At 39.2% G+C, this 15,669-nt stretch overlaps 1 long non-coding RNA gene across 1 annotated transcript; it reads right to left on the reverse strand.

The window, feature by feature from the left end:
* Nucleotides 1-6,885: 6,885 nt before the first annotated feature.
* LOC108503970 lies at nt 6,886-15,604 on the reverse strand. Its single transcript, XR_001876951.1, has 3 exons — nt 15,387-15,604; nt 10,893-11,214; nt 6,886-7,487 (listed from the first exon to the last, which is right to left on the reverse strand). It is a non-coding gene; the product is annotated as an uncharacterized LOC108503970 (long non-coding RNA).
* Between the last annotated feature and the right edge of the window lie 65 nt (nt 15,605-15,669).

The following is a 15,669-nucleotide window of genomic DNA, read 5'->3' on the forward strand; positions in this document are numbered from 1 at the left end:
CTTACAGAAAGCACACAAAAAAATTGCCATTTGCTATTGCCACCTACTCTCTTCTCTACCTATTTTCACCTATTATTACACTCTGTGTTTAACTAATGTTTGATTCAAGCAAATCACATGTGTACAACTATTTATCATCTAAAGTTAATCATGTGCCCAACTGATTGTCAGATTAGATTCCAAGACTAAATGGTGTATAGAGGGCTGTCTATTATTGTGTATCTACAGAAACATCTGATAAACACTTTTTCAAGTACAAATAATAACAGCTGGCAAGTTATAAAACAGTGACAAATACATTTAGCACTGGTCATCAGCTCTCTGAAGTTGGGACCATTTTTAAGGTCCATTTTTCTGCCTTAGCATCAAAGTAAATGTTGATGCTGGGTGTTTGTTACAATTTTGTATTATTAAAATATACTTATCAAAAGCACCTCAAACTGACCTTCCCTAATGATTCCTCTGCTCTAGGCTGAAGTCTTTCAGGTAGGCAAAACAGTCTTAGCTGTTAGGCCATTAGTGTTTTATGGGTGCCATAAACAAACTGTAATTTCTATCCAACTCAATATGTCTGTCTTTAATATGAGTCTATTTAAAGTTTTGTGTGTCAGGCTTTACAGATTCAACTATCTATGAAATCACAACAACTTGACCTGGTTTGGTAATGTGTCACAGAAGAAAGCTCAATTGAGAAAGCTCAGTAGCCATCCTGAAATAAAGTTTATTTGTAAACTATTCAAACAAATGATTTTATAAATAATTTTGAACTGTATTTTTAGTGTGTTGCCAATTAAGATTTGCTGTGTTTGGTCAGGCATTGCCACTGAATTATCATCATCTATTACAGCAATAGAAAAGATGGCTATTCAATGTGAATTAGTACATGAAATGTACAATGAAGTGACTGGTCCACTTCTGCTTCTACTGTACATAATAAGTGAGTAAACTAGATTTTCATTCTAAGAAGAACTAGAAAACTTGCTGAAAGATAAAAATATTATTAAATTCTGGGAAAAAAAATTGCTTTTAAGGCTTAATACATTTGTAGTTTAGGAAAATCCAGTGCAAAATAATTTATCATCTCTGCAAGGTGTTCGAATGGGAACATAACCAAGCACACAATAGGTTTTGTAAAAAAAGACAGCTAAGTTGTAATTATTTAACAGACAAAATAACAGCTAGTTTAAAAACAAACAGACTGTATCTCCAATTTCAAAACACCACATATAATATCACTTGAGAAGTTGCAAGAAGTGTCATTACATCCAAATATTCACATCTAAATATGAAAGAAAAACAACAATGTTTTTGTGGCTTGAGTGGCTTAACTGAAAGTTGGATGGAACCACTGATAATTCACTGCTTTCTCCCTACTGATACCAAAATGAAATGATACAGCAGTTTGCTAACCAGTAATCTTGGATTCCTCCTGCCTGGGGCTCTGTCCCTGATGCAGGGGGCACCTACAATGCAGTCTCTCACACCAATCCACTTCTGGCAGCAGTGAACTAAGCAGAAGCTACACAGCCTGGCTAGAAAATGGGGTACGTGCTCAGGCAGCCCATGTTGAGCTTTATGCTGCCATACCTACCAGTACTGCTGAACATGCTACTAACTCCAGGGAAAACACACCAATAGTATGTCATGGTTTCCTTTATCAGCAGCTCAGTGGTTGTAGAGTGAGAATCCACTGGTCAAACTCTATTTTTTGTTCTATCATGCGGGTTTTTTTATGTCTTTCTAATCAAGTGCATATTTTGTCTTAGTTTCACGTGCTATTAAAAGAGAGATATTTTCTAAAGTCTCCTAAAATTTCTGGATGAACAGTGTCCTGCACAGTAAATTCACAGCACTGTCATATGCAGTCATGTCTGGTTTTATATCCTCATCTACAGAATGAGGATTATTTTATGTGTTACAATTAACAGGTCACTAAGAGGTTAAATTTATGAACGTCAGTCAGCTATTCTGAAAACCTGAAAATGGAGACAGCATTCAACAAATCATTTTATTACTTTCCCCACATGCATCCTGCATAAAGTTTAACTCTACAGAGAGGCCAGGGAGCAGGAGACAGGGAACAGTGATGTTATTGTGCCCAGGGTGGTATTAAACAATGACCATTATAAGGTGATGATAATTTATCAACTGAATGGAACAATGGCAGAGGCCTAGCACCCAGTACTCTATTAGTTGTGACATTATAAATCAGAGAGCTTACAAGAAGGAGGTCAGTTCTCTGGACTAATTGTGTTCGGCTACTTGTTGAGAATTGTTTTTGTAGGAAATGTGTAGTTCAGTTTACAGATCTAGTGTACTAAAAATTAGACAACCAAAAGGACTAAAACTCAGCTAAGCTCCTCTCCCAGTGGTACCAGGCAGGTTCCTTTGTGGCAGGATGCTGAGCACTTCTTAAAATCCAAGGGGAAAGCGTGCAGTTTGCAGGATTCATGTGTCATGATTTGTTCTTTGTGAGGAGGAGTCACACTGTTAACATCTAAAACATGTTTCCACACTGTCCACAGTACTGGATGCTCTTCAGGAAACAAAGCAGTTGGACAAAGCTAAGTAGTGGGTAATTCAAACACCCTTTTTATATTTATTTATTCATTTGTTTGTTTATAAAAAACTGGCTAACAGCACTGGAGCTTGTCACACTGAAAACTACGGACCAGTTAATATGCAGTGTGTCTGACCATACCATAGTTCTCCCAAGGAAAGAAGATCCTTATGCAGTGAACAAAGAGGTGCTAAGTTCAGGCAGACATCACTTTCCCTTCATGGCCCCCTCCGTGCCTTCCCACTGTGCTTGCCACGTTCTTTCTGACGTGCAACAGCTTTTTGGTGAGCAATCTGCACGTGAATTGAGAGATAAAGTGAAGCCGTTAGAGCAGGGGCTGTGCAGCAGCTCAGCAAAGCACGTAGCTGCAGGAGCAAAGGCTTATCTGCTGAACAGAGGGGACAAGAGGGAAAGCAGGATGTGTAAAAGTCAAATCTGAAATGCAAGATGCAATTCATTTATTTTAGGTGTTAGAAAAAAAGGGAAATTAAAGAACCGGAGTAAAGTGGAGTGAAGTGGATTGACTGGCCAGGTCAGAAAGTTTTTTCTATCGCAAACAGTGTGATAAAAGCATGAAAGATGGAAAACATTAATTGATCACATACAGTAGTACTGTCAGCATGAAAGAAGTAAGGACATTAACTTCAGTACCTGAACATGCACAAGAAAATAAGGCTTCCTTCAAATACAGTGAAGATGGTGTATACTGACCTTGTTCTCTCCTCTCTGCAGTATTACTTCACACAAGTTCAACACAAGTTCTGTTGCAGCCTTTGGGACAACTGCTAAGTACAATCTTTGTATTGGAGTCCGTGGCAGAGCAGTGAATATGGGAAATGGGGTTTATGTAGCATTCCCCACAGATACAGATCATCTCACAGAGGCAGATGTGAGCAGGCTCACTGGAAAGAAGGGACACTGATTAAAGGAAGATGTTGCAGATGAATATCAGGCCACATTGTGGCAGGTTTTATGGGCCTTATGAGTTGTTAGACACCTTCAAGTTTTTTTTTTTGATCTCAAAGATTTGAATACCAGGACAATTCATGCTGGAGAAGAGGTCAGAAGGTCTCTTGTCTAATATCCTGCTCCAAGCAAGGTCAGCAATGAGATAAAGTTACTCAAAGGTTTATCCAGTTAGGTCTTGAAAACCTCCAAGGCTGGAGACTGCAAAACATCCCTGGACAACCTGCTCCACTGCTCCACTGTTCTCATCTGCATCTTCTTCTATCTCATCTGAGAAATTAATTAATGCTTCCAGTTGCCAGATATCTCCTCTATCTGTTCCTGCTTCATCCTCATTGATAGTGGCACCCTGGAATTGCTGTGGCATTATGATGAAAATAAAACCCAAGGAAGATGATGCTGTGCTATAAACTTAACCCCCCATCCTTGTTCAGGGGATCGTACAGCATTAGCTGATGGCACTGTCACGTTATGAACAGTCTCACAGTTGTTATATTTAAATTCTGTAGGCTAAAAGGCTGAAGTCTAGTGATTTTAGGAGCATCCACCTGACTTCAGGACAATCTGAAAACATTCTCACTGTCATCAGAGCAAGGATTTCAGTCCCCAGGGATGTTTTATGAAGGACAAGAAGCAGCTGTACAAGCATTCCTGCCAAAATAATCAACAAAACAGTAACTGGCAGTAACTGGAGCAACTGGATGCATATTTTGCACCCTGAGAACTGCAGGGAGCCAAAATAAGAGCAACAGCAATGGAAGAAGTAGTTAAGTAGTCAGGGAGATAGAAAAGGACAGCAAGATACTCCATGATATGGATTTTTATTCATTTTGAGGTGTGCCAATGGGCCTTCTGAGGCAGAGGTGAGGCTGCCCAGCACCTCAGCAAATTAAAAATCAGCAACGTCATTTGGGTCCCAAGCAAAGCAATGATAAATGTTCTTCCCACACCTATGCACAGAGGTGTGGCACTCTGGTCTTTCAGCAAATCTCTATTTGGAGGAAAACACCTTGCTAGATAAAGCTACTGCCTAGTAAGAGCCTTTCATAATGTACACTCTAAACCTGGCTGAGTAACCCAGGAAAGTTCCTCCAACTAATAATCCTTCCTGTCCCAAGCTGGCGTTTTTTAGATAATTCTGTGGACACTGCAGAGTGCTCAAGGGCAGAATATTGGCCTGATTACACCACACTCCCTCCTCAGACACAATGCAGAATTTTCAGTCAGGATGTTGCAGCTGTTCCACCGCTGTGCACTGCGGTGTTATGCAATAATTTAGGCCAGGAAATGGAGATTACTTCATACCTTTTTGCAGAGTGGGTGAGGATTTATGAAAATTCTCAGAGGTAAAGTTTTATTTTACAATTAAACAATAGGCAAATAAACACATGAAGCAACGGCACTAAAGTCAATCAGGAAGCCTGCTTAATGACTTTCAAATATGAAGAACTAAAAGTACAGTCTAAGGTAAAATGACAATAACATATGGAAGAAATAAAAATATCCTCAGCCTGTTCATCTCAACTGCTGAGTTTACCAGAAATATTTTGCCTGCTATTGGATCATAGAGAAGATGCTCCACAGGCAGTAAGAACTACTTGATCCAAACACACAGGACACTCTGTTTGATGAGAAGCAAACTATAGAGAATTAAATAGTGAAATGCTGCTAAATCATTTTCTTATGGATGAGGTCATTTGAAGACAAATGCCATCTCTTCTGCTCATCAGAAATTGATAGATATTTAATAAACAAACCCTTGCAAAAAGACCTATTTACTGTCTACATCTATGCTACAGTCTCACTTTTAAAGATTAACTAGTTAGAAAATCATTAAAAATTAATTGTATTAATACCTAAGGAGAATTCCTTTTAGTTGTACCTCTCAGCAAAAACTGTAGCAAATGCTTCAGTGGAAAAACAAACAAACAAAAATGTTCTAATGCTGAAATAAAAATGCAGAGAACTTCAGGGAATTCAGTTATCTTTAATTAATCGTGCTAATTAGCATAGTGGAAGCCTCAAAATTGAAGATGATAACCAAAGCTTAGCATTGCCAATTGCCTATCTTCTGATACAAGACAAGTCTGATTGCACTGGTATTTGAGAAATTGTTTTAATTAAACTTAGCAGCTAGCACAAGATACTGTGCCATTGTGTTGTTGCTGTTGATTTCTTAAAATGAACATTTGATCCTGCAGCATTTGATCCATTGCACTTTATCTAAGTGCCTGACATTTTGGCCTCGCCCTGCAGCAGCCAGAACTACAGAGCAGATTTCAGCAGATGTGCAACTCACTGTTGCTTTTGCACACACCAGTACAGAAGGAGACTGAGGGGCTTGAATCAGTTCCTTTCTGACACCTAATGAAGCATGAAATTTTGTTCTCTTTATTCTACTGTGCCCTATGACAAAAAATATCATTAGAGCTCAGAAAATTAGTCTATTAAAAAAAAAAATCAGCGTTTTAAAACTAGGGATTTCTGTGGCATTGCATTTCACCCACCGTGTGCAAATATGAATATTTTCAGTTCTAAATACATTACGACCCCAGCACCCATCAGTTCTTTCTCTGCTATAAAATTAAATTTAAAAGAGGCAACAATCCCTACTATTTGGATGTCTCGTTCAACCATTTTTCCAGGTCTGATACAGTTGTAAATAAATTCTCCCACACATCCAACATACACTACCAGTGAAGTGTTAGATCAGACAGATAATTACTGTCAACACTGTTAGCAATGATCTTGCCAATCATGTAGCAAGTATTTCCTCATTTATGTTCTGCATAGGGCTAGCAATGTCAGCAGAGTAGATGGTGTAACCTGTCATTAGAAGCTCTGCTGGGAAGAGGTTGAATACTACAAACCTTCTCTTCCCCCACTCCCTCAAATCACTTCCCTATCTGCATGTTAGAACACAAAACCCTTATCATCAGTAATCAGCTTTGTCCTCAGCATCAGAATATGAGACACTCACAACTTTGCAATGGCTAAAAACTGAATTGTCCAGTAACTGGAGTCAAATCTTCGGCTTTCTTCATCAGCTGTGTGCACGATGCAGCCTTGTCAAACAAAAATACCTTCAGTTTTGAAAATCTAAAAGCAGATTGAATAACACTGAGTATATTATCAAGATAATATATTGAGGTATACACTGAACACTGAACATGCTTACCAATGTAAATACTAAGACATTCTGCATGGTTTTGGAATGGAGTAGTGTCTGAAAGAAAACAGGAAACTGCAGTGATCCCAGATGCATGTTTAGGATGGATTCACTACATGTTGTATGGAAACTGCCCCCCTTGCTGTTCTGTTCATTTGAGTGTTTTAATTCACCTGAGTCTGCGTTTTAATGACTTCTGCAAACTTGAAAAAACATTAGTTGAGGTATCCACGAAGATTTAAAAATCCTTTTCAAAACAGCATCTGGCATCCTCAGAGGTCATCAAGCTTAAGAGAAAATTGTGTATCAGTAGGCAACACAGATCAGAAGTGGAGTAAGAACAACATCTTTTAACCTAAAACTATCTATAATTCCTCCCGTTCTCCTGAAGTGTTTTTTTAAATTGTATGTTTTACGGTTCTTTTAAGTGCTTAGTATCACCTAACTTCCTTATTTGTCTTTATTTGACAGATACATACTTAAGAAACATGGAATTCTACAATATAAAGAAGCACTATCAACAATAAATAGACTATCTAGGATTATTATCTAATACAGTATGCTTATGTGCATATATATAAATTTGTATTTCACTACTCACACACAAACTTGCACACACTTAAATTTATACAAATGAGACATTAAGTTCCATTAGAGCTAATGAAAATCCTCCAGCAGCAAGACTTTCAGGACTGTGCTGCTTATATTCCCTACAAGAAGAATGCAGTCACCCAAAAAGTTCTTCACCAGCTCCTCTTTCTTTGCAATCAACAGTCATTAGATTGAAGTTATCTACAAGAGGAAGGCAGCAGAATTTGGCTTTGTGGACTACTGTTCATTTAAACAAGAAAGATGCAGATTGCATGTCCAGGTCCTTATATAATAAGATGATAATGACTTGAATTACAGTTCAAATACCAACTACCATAACAAACAAAAAATAAATCCTTCTTACAATCCTTACTCAGAATGAGAAATGCATTTCATTTCCCAATGTCATGTATGAACAAAATTTTCCAATTTTTCAGGCATTCAAATATATATTTTATTCTCCAAGGTGTTAGCTGTTAACTCTTTCATTAAAAAAAATAAAGCTAGAGCACTAAAGGAGGAATCATACAGTCTGCAGGAGTCTAGTCTAGTGCATTACTGAAAATAAGCCTGGCAATGTCTCCTGGCAACACTTAATAAACACAGTAAACAAGTAAGTTACATGCACAGTAACTGAATGCTAGAGCTTTCATTTCTTAGCCAAAGATATTTTCAATAGTTCTATGCACTGTTGAGGAACTGTTGCACCCATTTCAGTAGCAGACAATCCATACTGGGCTACATAGTGGACTTATTTAATAGAGGATTAAACATCAATTGAATAAGTCAGATAAAAAGTAAAATGAAAAACAAGAAAGAGCAATAATTGCCTTCCTCTGATTTTTAACTCCTCCTAGTTAATACAGTTTTTAATCAGATATCTTAATGTAATTTCTGCAGTAGGTGTATAACTAATAGAGTAAATCTGATAGCTGCAAGGGCTATGAGGCCTTTTCAGCAGGTATTGGCCAAACCTGTCTGCTCTGCTTTAATTATGCTGGTAACTGTATAAATTCTATAACAGTTGTGACAGATTTATCACTTAAACTCTGCTCACCAATAAGCTAAACACAATCTCTGACACTACTGCTCAGGGGCTTGAATGTGGGGGTTTTTTCCTACTGGTATAGAGTGGTCAAGAACACCTGCAGTCAAATCTTAACCCTTTTCTGTGTCTAAAGGTTGCTTTAAATTTTGAATTGTCTTTTGAGCTCTGAACACTCTTCATAAGAGGATTTTGATCATTCATTATCACCTTGATAATCATTTTTAAGCATTTCATTGAGGATGGAAGCCAGCAGAGAAGGCTAAGAAGATACAAAGGAAATTAAAAACCATTGCCTGTTTTCCCTTTTTCAGAGAGAACTTTCATCCTTTTGGACTGGAATAATTCCAGAAATGTATGTTCCTTCATTATAATTCATTGTCACGCCTCTATTTTTGTTCTGGTCTGGAGGGAATCAAATGTGGTCACATCTTGCTCATGTTGCTTGCAATTTCACCAAGACTGGTTCCATAGTTTAGTTTCATATGCTACTACTGGCCACTCTACATTTTCCTCCTTTATGCCATGTAGATTGGTGCTGACAGAACCGTCACTTCAACCTATTGTGACTGTAAGGAAAATTTGGCAAGGGTTGCTTATTCTAAATTCAGTATTCTTATTCCTGACTTCCGCTGCTAACCAAGGTCACTACTTCTGAGTTCAGGTCTGTCAACTTACCCTGATACTCTCACGTTCTTTGTAAAAAGGTTTTAAAATTTTGCTTTAACAGTATTAACTGAACCTACATTGTGTGTAGGCTGAGACATTAACTTACAGGCATCTGGTGTTAGCTTTGGGTTGTTTTGTTTTCCAGACAGCTACTACAGTGTCCTGATTTCAGAAGTGCTGAATACCAGTACCTTTCTTTAGAGAAATGTCAGAACATTTACAAAAAGGATGTTACTAGAATGTTCAATGTTACAAAACCGTATGATTTATCTGTCACATATGATAATGTATGTTACTGGCAGAAAGACCTTTATTCTATTACCTAAGCTACTGGTAAATTCAGAGCCATGGGCAATGTTTTGATAGATATTCAACAATTAAAATACATGCCAGGATTTATGCAATGATACCTCTCCCTCCCTTGTGGTTATTCTTGCTGCAAATGATGAATTAACATTTTAAAAAATCAGCACTGTGAATACCTAGGAAGGTAGACAAATTAGTGCATTTTCAGTTACTGTATGAGATACAGATAAGGCAAACATTCAAACCCTATCAACAATTACATTGCTGGTTTCTATATTTCTAGTGGTTCTGCCTTGGAAGAGAAGGAAACCTTTTGAGGGCATAAAACGTGAGGTTCTTACACCTCACAGTAGTTATAGCCCACTCTTTTGTACTACTATACATCCTTCTTCCTTAATTCCACAGCTGTAATTACTTCAAGAATTGTGTTAAATGCAGGAAAGAGTATAGGATCAGTGATGGTGTTCACAGGAGGATAGCTGGGGAGAGCAATTAAATCCCAGTGATGTTTAAACTTCAAATAAGATGACAATCATAGTAAAACTTAAGGCACAGGAACTTGTAACCAGGGAATTTTGCCTTTCCTCAGGTTTTATGTCAACGTGGCAAACAGAAATGTTTTTGTTCTGTGATGACTTAAAATAAATGTTTTATGAAATGTTTTCTGTGAGCTTTTTTGTCAGAGCTCACCCAGATTTCCTCTCTGTATTCATCTATCTCAGTCAGGCATTTTGAGTTCTGTGGACCCTTAAAGCACTAAGTATCATATTCACCATAAAAGGATGGTCAACAAGTATAACCCTCAAGACTGAAAGTTCTACTAAGTATTCAGTTATCTGGGTGTCAGGTTTTTGCCATGTGTGCAGGTTGATTTGTACCAAAGTTTCAAGCAGAGATAAAAAAAGAAGAAAAAAAAAAAAAAGCTAGAGAGGAATAATCACAATGGGTAATGGGGTAAATGGAAAGCCCTCACAGTAGCCTAAGACAGAAACAATGAAGTTTAAAAATAAGTGAAGCCCAACAAGCCATTTGATAGCATGGCCTCCGGCACATTAGAACTTGAAAACCCAAGAGTTGCCTTTCAAATAACTCCCCTCTCCAAACATGGAAAAACAATCTCTGTCCTTGGTGTCCAAGGTACTGTATTTACTCACTAGCAAGAGCCAAGTCCAAATGTATATGACAATGAGAACAAAGGCACAAAAAGCACATGAGAGCAGCGCGTTTAATAAAACAATCCAGGCAAGGTCCTAATCCAGCAAGGTGTCTCAAATGAACAGCCTTACCTTCACTCTTGCCTTAGAGAGCCTTGCAAACTTATTATGCATTTCCCCTTTCCCCAGCCTACTCAGACATGTTCTGGTCTGCTCAAGCTCACACTTAGGCAGGTCCATTTGGTGTCTATGGAACATGCTTTATGGGACTGTAACTGTCTCAGCTGAAATGACTAAGTCCCTGATTCCAGGAGACCCATACTTTAATAACCCATCCTGCTCAGGCCTGCCTCCTCCTTCAAAGCAATCTAATCTCTGTGCTTTATCTTCAAGAAAATATCAGTTGTACACAGTATTAAACACAATACTTACTGTCAGGGAGGCACTCCCAACAGGAAAGAGAAGCAAGCACATAATTATCTCTAGTCTTCTCCAGGCTTCCTAGCTCAGCTTCCAAAAAGAAGACTTACTGGGCAGGCTGATCTTCACTCAGAGTGTTTTTGGTGCCATTCTCTTTTCCTTTTCTCCCTAGCACTGATCTGATTTGTATCAAGATGCTCAATCCAAAGTAAAGCAAAGGAGGCATCAGTCCCTCCAGTGTCTCTGAGCAGTTCTAAGCCTCTCATATCCTTGCTCTTTGGTGGCATCAACAGAAGAGCTTCCAGCATCCAGGCACCAGGCTCCCATCTTCACACTGCAAACAAAATGTTCGTTGTTGTAAGACAGAGCATTTGATTTTTTAAGATCCCTGAACATTCACTGCCCAAAATATGTACCTGGAAATCTGATCCCATATTCAAACTAGACTGTTACTACAGTAAATGTGTGCATGGGTTCAAAAGCCTGTGAGGGACTGCCCTGCCAGGTTATAAAGTCTCTATAGCAAAAGGGAGTTCATAAACAAGAGACAAACCCCCAAATCTTTTAGTTCTACTTTTCTAAGTGAAACTACCACTGATGTGAACTTAACGTTCTTTTACACTCTAACAAAGTGCACAAGTTGTTCTGCACTAAGGGAGGAAAAATTATGAAAATTAAAGGTCAAACTCTTCTCATCTACTGCAACACAGGACCTGGAGAAAGGCTCCTGTATTCATTAGAGTTACTTCAGATTTACATTGAAGAACACAGTGGACTTGGAAAAGTCTATTTTTAAATCCTCTCCTCATCATCAGATGAAAGACTGATGGGAGTATTTTACAGACAAGCTGCTTGGTTCAGCACTTTTAGAAGCTTTAAGGAATGCAATCAGATTGTAAAAACTTATGAGAGACTGATGATAGTCCTAAGCTATTTTGACAAGAGCCTTGAGATCGTCCATGTGAAAGTGATGAAATTCTGCTTTAAATTAGAAAATTAAGAATTTTATGCGTGTGACCTACACAGAAGTTTTGCGTGAAGGAGTTCTCAGATTGCTTTAATAGTGTATCAGAACTAAATGCCGAAAAAAATGATTGTACTTCAAGCTCCCAAAAGCGCTCAGACTTCTTGTTTTACTTGCAGTGACAGGACTTTTAAAGTAGAATGATTATAGGGTTTGAAAGGTTTCTTGTGCAACTGAAAATCTAGATACTTAACCTAAGAAAACAAACCACAACTTCACCCAGATTCCAGTACACAGATACAAATCCCTGGCTGTGTAAATTAACCTAACTCCCTCCGAATCCTAACATATCAGATAAATTAGCAGAAGGATTACCATAAAGTAAACCCAACTAATTTCAACAATTCAAGTTTTCTTAGACCAGTATGAGTTAGCAAATTATTAAAATATAGGTTCAGCTGAGAAATTAACAGGGATTGATGTTACATCTCAGAATCTACTCACGTGGATTCTGATGTAACAACGTCTGGATACAAAACAACCCAGGATCAGAACTGAAAATGTTCCAAAACAGGCAAAAACCTACACAAATTCAAATAACCTTTAACTGTGCTCTCCCCTTCCAGAGACCTGATCCACCTGTGTTATATCCCTGGCTCCATTGTTTCTCGGACTGTCTCTGAGCAGCCAGCACAGTTCCGGCTTGCTCTCTTGTGGCCAGTGTTAGAGCTACAATTGTCCTGGTACTGTTCTGTTCCAGGGACCTCTGTGAGTGGTCCCTTCTAAAACTCGGCAGGTTTCCTCAGATTACAGTCACTTACAGCCGAGCCCGTGACTCAGATTTGAACACACAACCAGGTTGTTGTTGTTGAACATGTCACCGAGCACGAGCTGAGGTACAGAACCGCAGCAAAGAATGGGAACCTGGCACTGCCAAAGCCTCAAAGGCAACATCAGTCCTACCCTGTAGCTCTCACATCTGTGAAGTCATCTGACACAAATGGATGGACCACATCCTGAAAAGAGATCTTCAAGACTCGTGGTGTTTTCAGAAGGAAATGGCCTCACATTTTCAGGGTGCTTTTAAAAGCCGCCTTTCAGAGCTTGCGCTTGGCTATTTGAGGATACTGTTCTGGCCATGCATTTGCTAACAGGTGACAGCACCTTCAAATACTTGCTGGCACTGGTGACTGTTTTGTAGCTGTTTACACTGGTTGTTGGGCAATTTGTGCTATTTTATATATTTTTAAAGATGCCAGATGCTGAAAAGGTGAGGCCTTTTTAAAAGACTGAAATAGTCCTTGATCCTTTATTAACGTTGCATCAGGCCTCATTAATCTCAAAAAAGGTAGTTTTATGGCAGTAAAAAGAAAAATAGTTCAGAGCACCAGAGGTGGCACAAGAGCACAGACACAAGCAGATTGACCAGAGATGTATCCAGTACGACTGTAATTTCAGGAGTGATCTTGCTGCAGGAATCCATTCATTTTAAAAAGGACTTATCAAAAGCCCATTCCATATCAGTAGAAGAATCACCAATTTGTGGTAAGACCAGAAGCTGAAAACATTCCACATTTGCTATTATGCCTCAAGACCATTATCAGCACTCTTCTGAAGAAATCAATAAAACTGAGTGATGGATTTTTGATTAATAAACATTAACTGCATTTATTACTGAACATAAGAAGGATAATCACTACAGACATTATACTTTGACTACTGGGTTACTTGATCATCAACCTTTGTAACATATCAACAGCAAATAAAACACTCGGGCAGCAGAGGGTTGGGAGTTACTCAGATTAAACAAGTTACTCAACAGAACAAGAGTGACAAACTACAAAGCACACTGAACAATATCACCAGAACTGTTTTGCGTGACCCAGATATGTGTATTTCCTCCAGAATTTGAAGGACAAGCCTCAGAACCACTCCAGCCCCGGGGCAACAATTTCCCAGCAGCTTCAGTTCTTCTGCTTTTTGGGAGTGCCAGAATCACACAAGCACTGGTGCACTGCAGAGAAAAAAGGATCAGCTCCCTGACCTGTCCCACCACACAGTCTCACACACAGCCATGGTCATGCAAGGCTGGAGGCACAAGCGTGTGGTTGCAGGTGGAGGGAAGAGCAAGACCGACCTTTTCTGAAGATGTAACTGCAGTTTCTCTTTCTGTTAAAGGCAAATAAGCAAATAGCATAGCATTTGCAAGTTACTGTATTGTCATATATTCTTACAGCCAAATTGTCTTTTTTTATGCTTCTACTAGGAGCCAAAATCTTTATTCTCCCTAAGCCGCTGTCAAAAATTTCAATCAACATCACAGACATTCCAACCAAGCTCGTGGATACCACCAAAACAAGCTTTGCCATAAGCTCTAAGAATTATCAAAATATATAATAAGTATGCTTATGTGAGCCACAAAGCAGCAAAAGTCAACACTCCTACATCACTTACGAAAGTAGCAAATATTTTCAAATAATTGATCAAGATTTGAACTATATTTGCACTGCAGTTTTGGCACAAGGACTTGGGATAGATATCTCATAAAATCCTACAACTGAGCTATCGGTAGCAGTCTGTAAGTTTGGAATTACTCTTGAGTGTTTAGAACAATTATACAACAATGTTTAAAAAGAAGAGATAAAAACGAGACAAAAACCCCAACTGGAATGTTCCTGCATTAGCTACCTTGATAAAGTCTTACCCAAAACTCCCCACTGATATCCCCTGGTGCTCATTAACAAATCTATAATCTCTTTTGTGTGCAAATCAGCAGACTTCTGATTTCCTGAGATACGCATTCATTCACCAGTTGATTTAGTGATTAGAACATGTAATTCTTTTCATAAGTAAGCCAATTTCTTAACTTAATTTTTTACTCCTCATTGGTGCGATGGGAAGATATTTTCAAAACCTTCTGGTCACAGTAATTGGCTCCTGATACCATTTCTCAACCTAAATTTATTTAGGATAGTGAATCATGATAATAGTATTTGTCCTGCTATTGTTGCTCTGTCACTTAAACTTGTCCCATGATGTGCTTATAAAGAGACAGGAAGAGAGATGCACCACTGTGATACAGTAGAGTGAAAGAGGCAGAGAAATGTTAAGGCCATCCTAGGCCTGAAACATCCACCTTATACAATAATAAAATCATGTGCCTGGTTTGGGTTGGAAGGGAGCTTAAAGATCATCTCCTTCCAACCTCCTTGCCATGGGCAGGGACACCTCCCACTATCCCAGGTTGCTCAGAGCTTCATCCAGCCTGGCCTTGAACACTGCCAGGGATGGGGCATCCACAGCTTCTCTGGGCAACCTGTGCCAGTGTCTCACCACCCTCAAAGGGAAGATTTCCTCCTAATATCCACTCTAAATCTGCCCTCTGTCACTTTGAAGCCATTCCCCTTGTCCTGTCACTACACGCCCATGTAAAAAGTGCCTCTCCGTCTTCCTTGTAGGAACATATAATAATGATGAACATAACGAAACATATGATGCTAATATCTGTAAATAATATATCATTCATATCTCCCCTGGAATACCTTTAAGCAAACTGCCTAAAGGTGTTCGAGAGGCGGGATCAGCCCGGGGTCACACCACACCGAGCCGTTCCTTTCCTTTTCCGGGTGTTCCCTCGCACTCCACAAGGGACACAGTTTCCAAGCCTCATTCCACACATCTTTCCCACATTCGGCCTGTCCCGATGCCCTCACGGACAGCGGTGTGACACGACTCCCGTGGATTTCTGTCCCGACCGGGGGGACCCGCGGTTGGGGGGGGGGGGGCGCGAGGCCCCTCAGGGATCCCGCCAGCGGCGCGCGCCGC

Source organism: Lepidothrix coronata, unplaced genomic scaffold (genome assembly GCF_001604755.1).
Source record: "Lepidothrix coronata isolate B3197 unplaced genomic scaffold, Lepidothrix_coronata-1.0 Scaffold149, whole genome shotgun sequence".
NCBI lineage: Eukaryota > Metazoa > Chordata > Aves > Passeriformes > Pipridae > Lepidothrix > Lepidothrix coronata.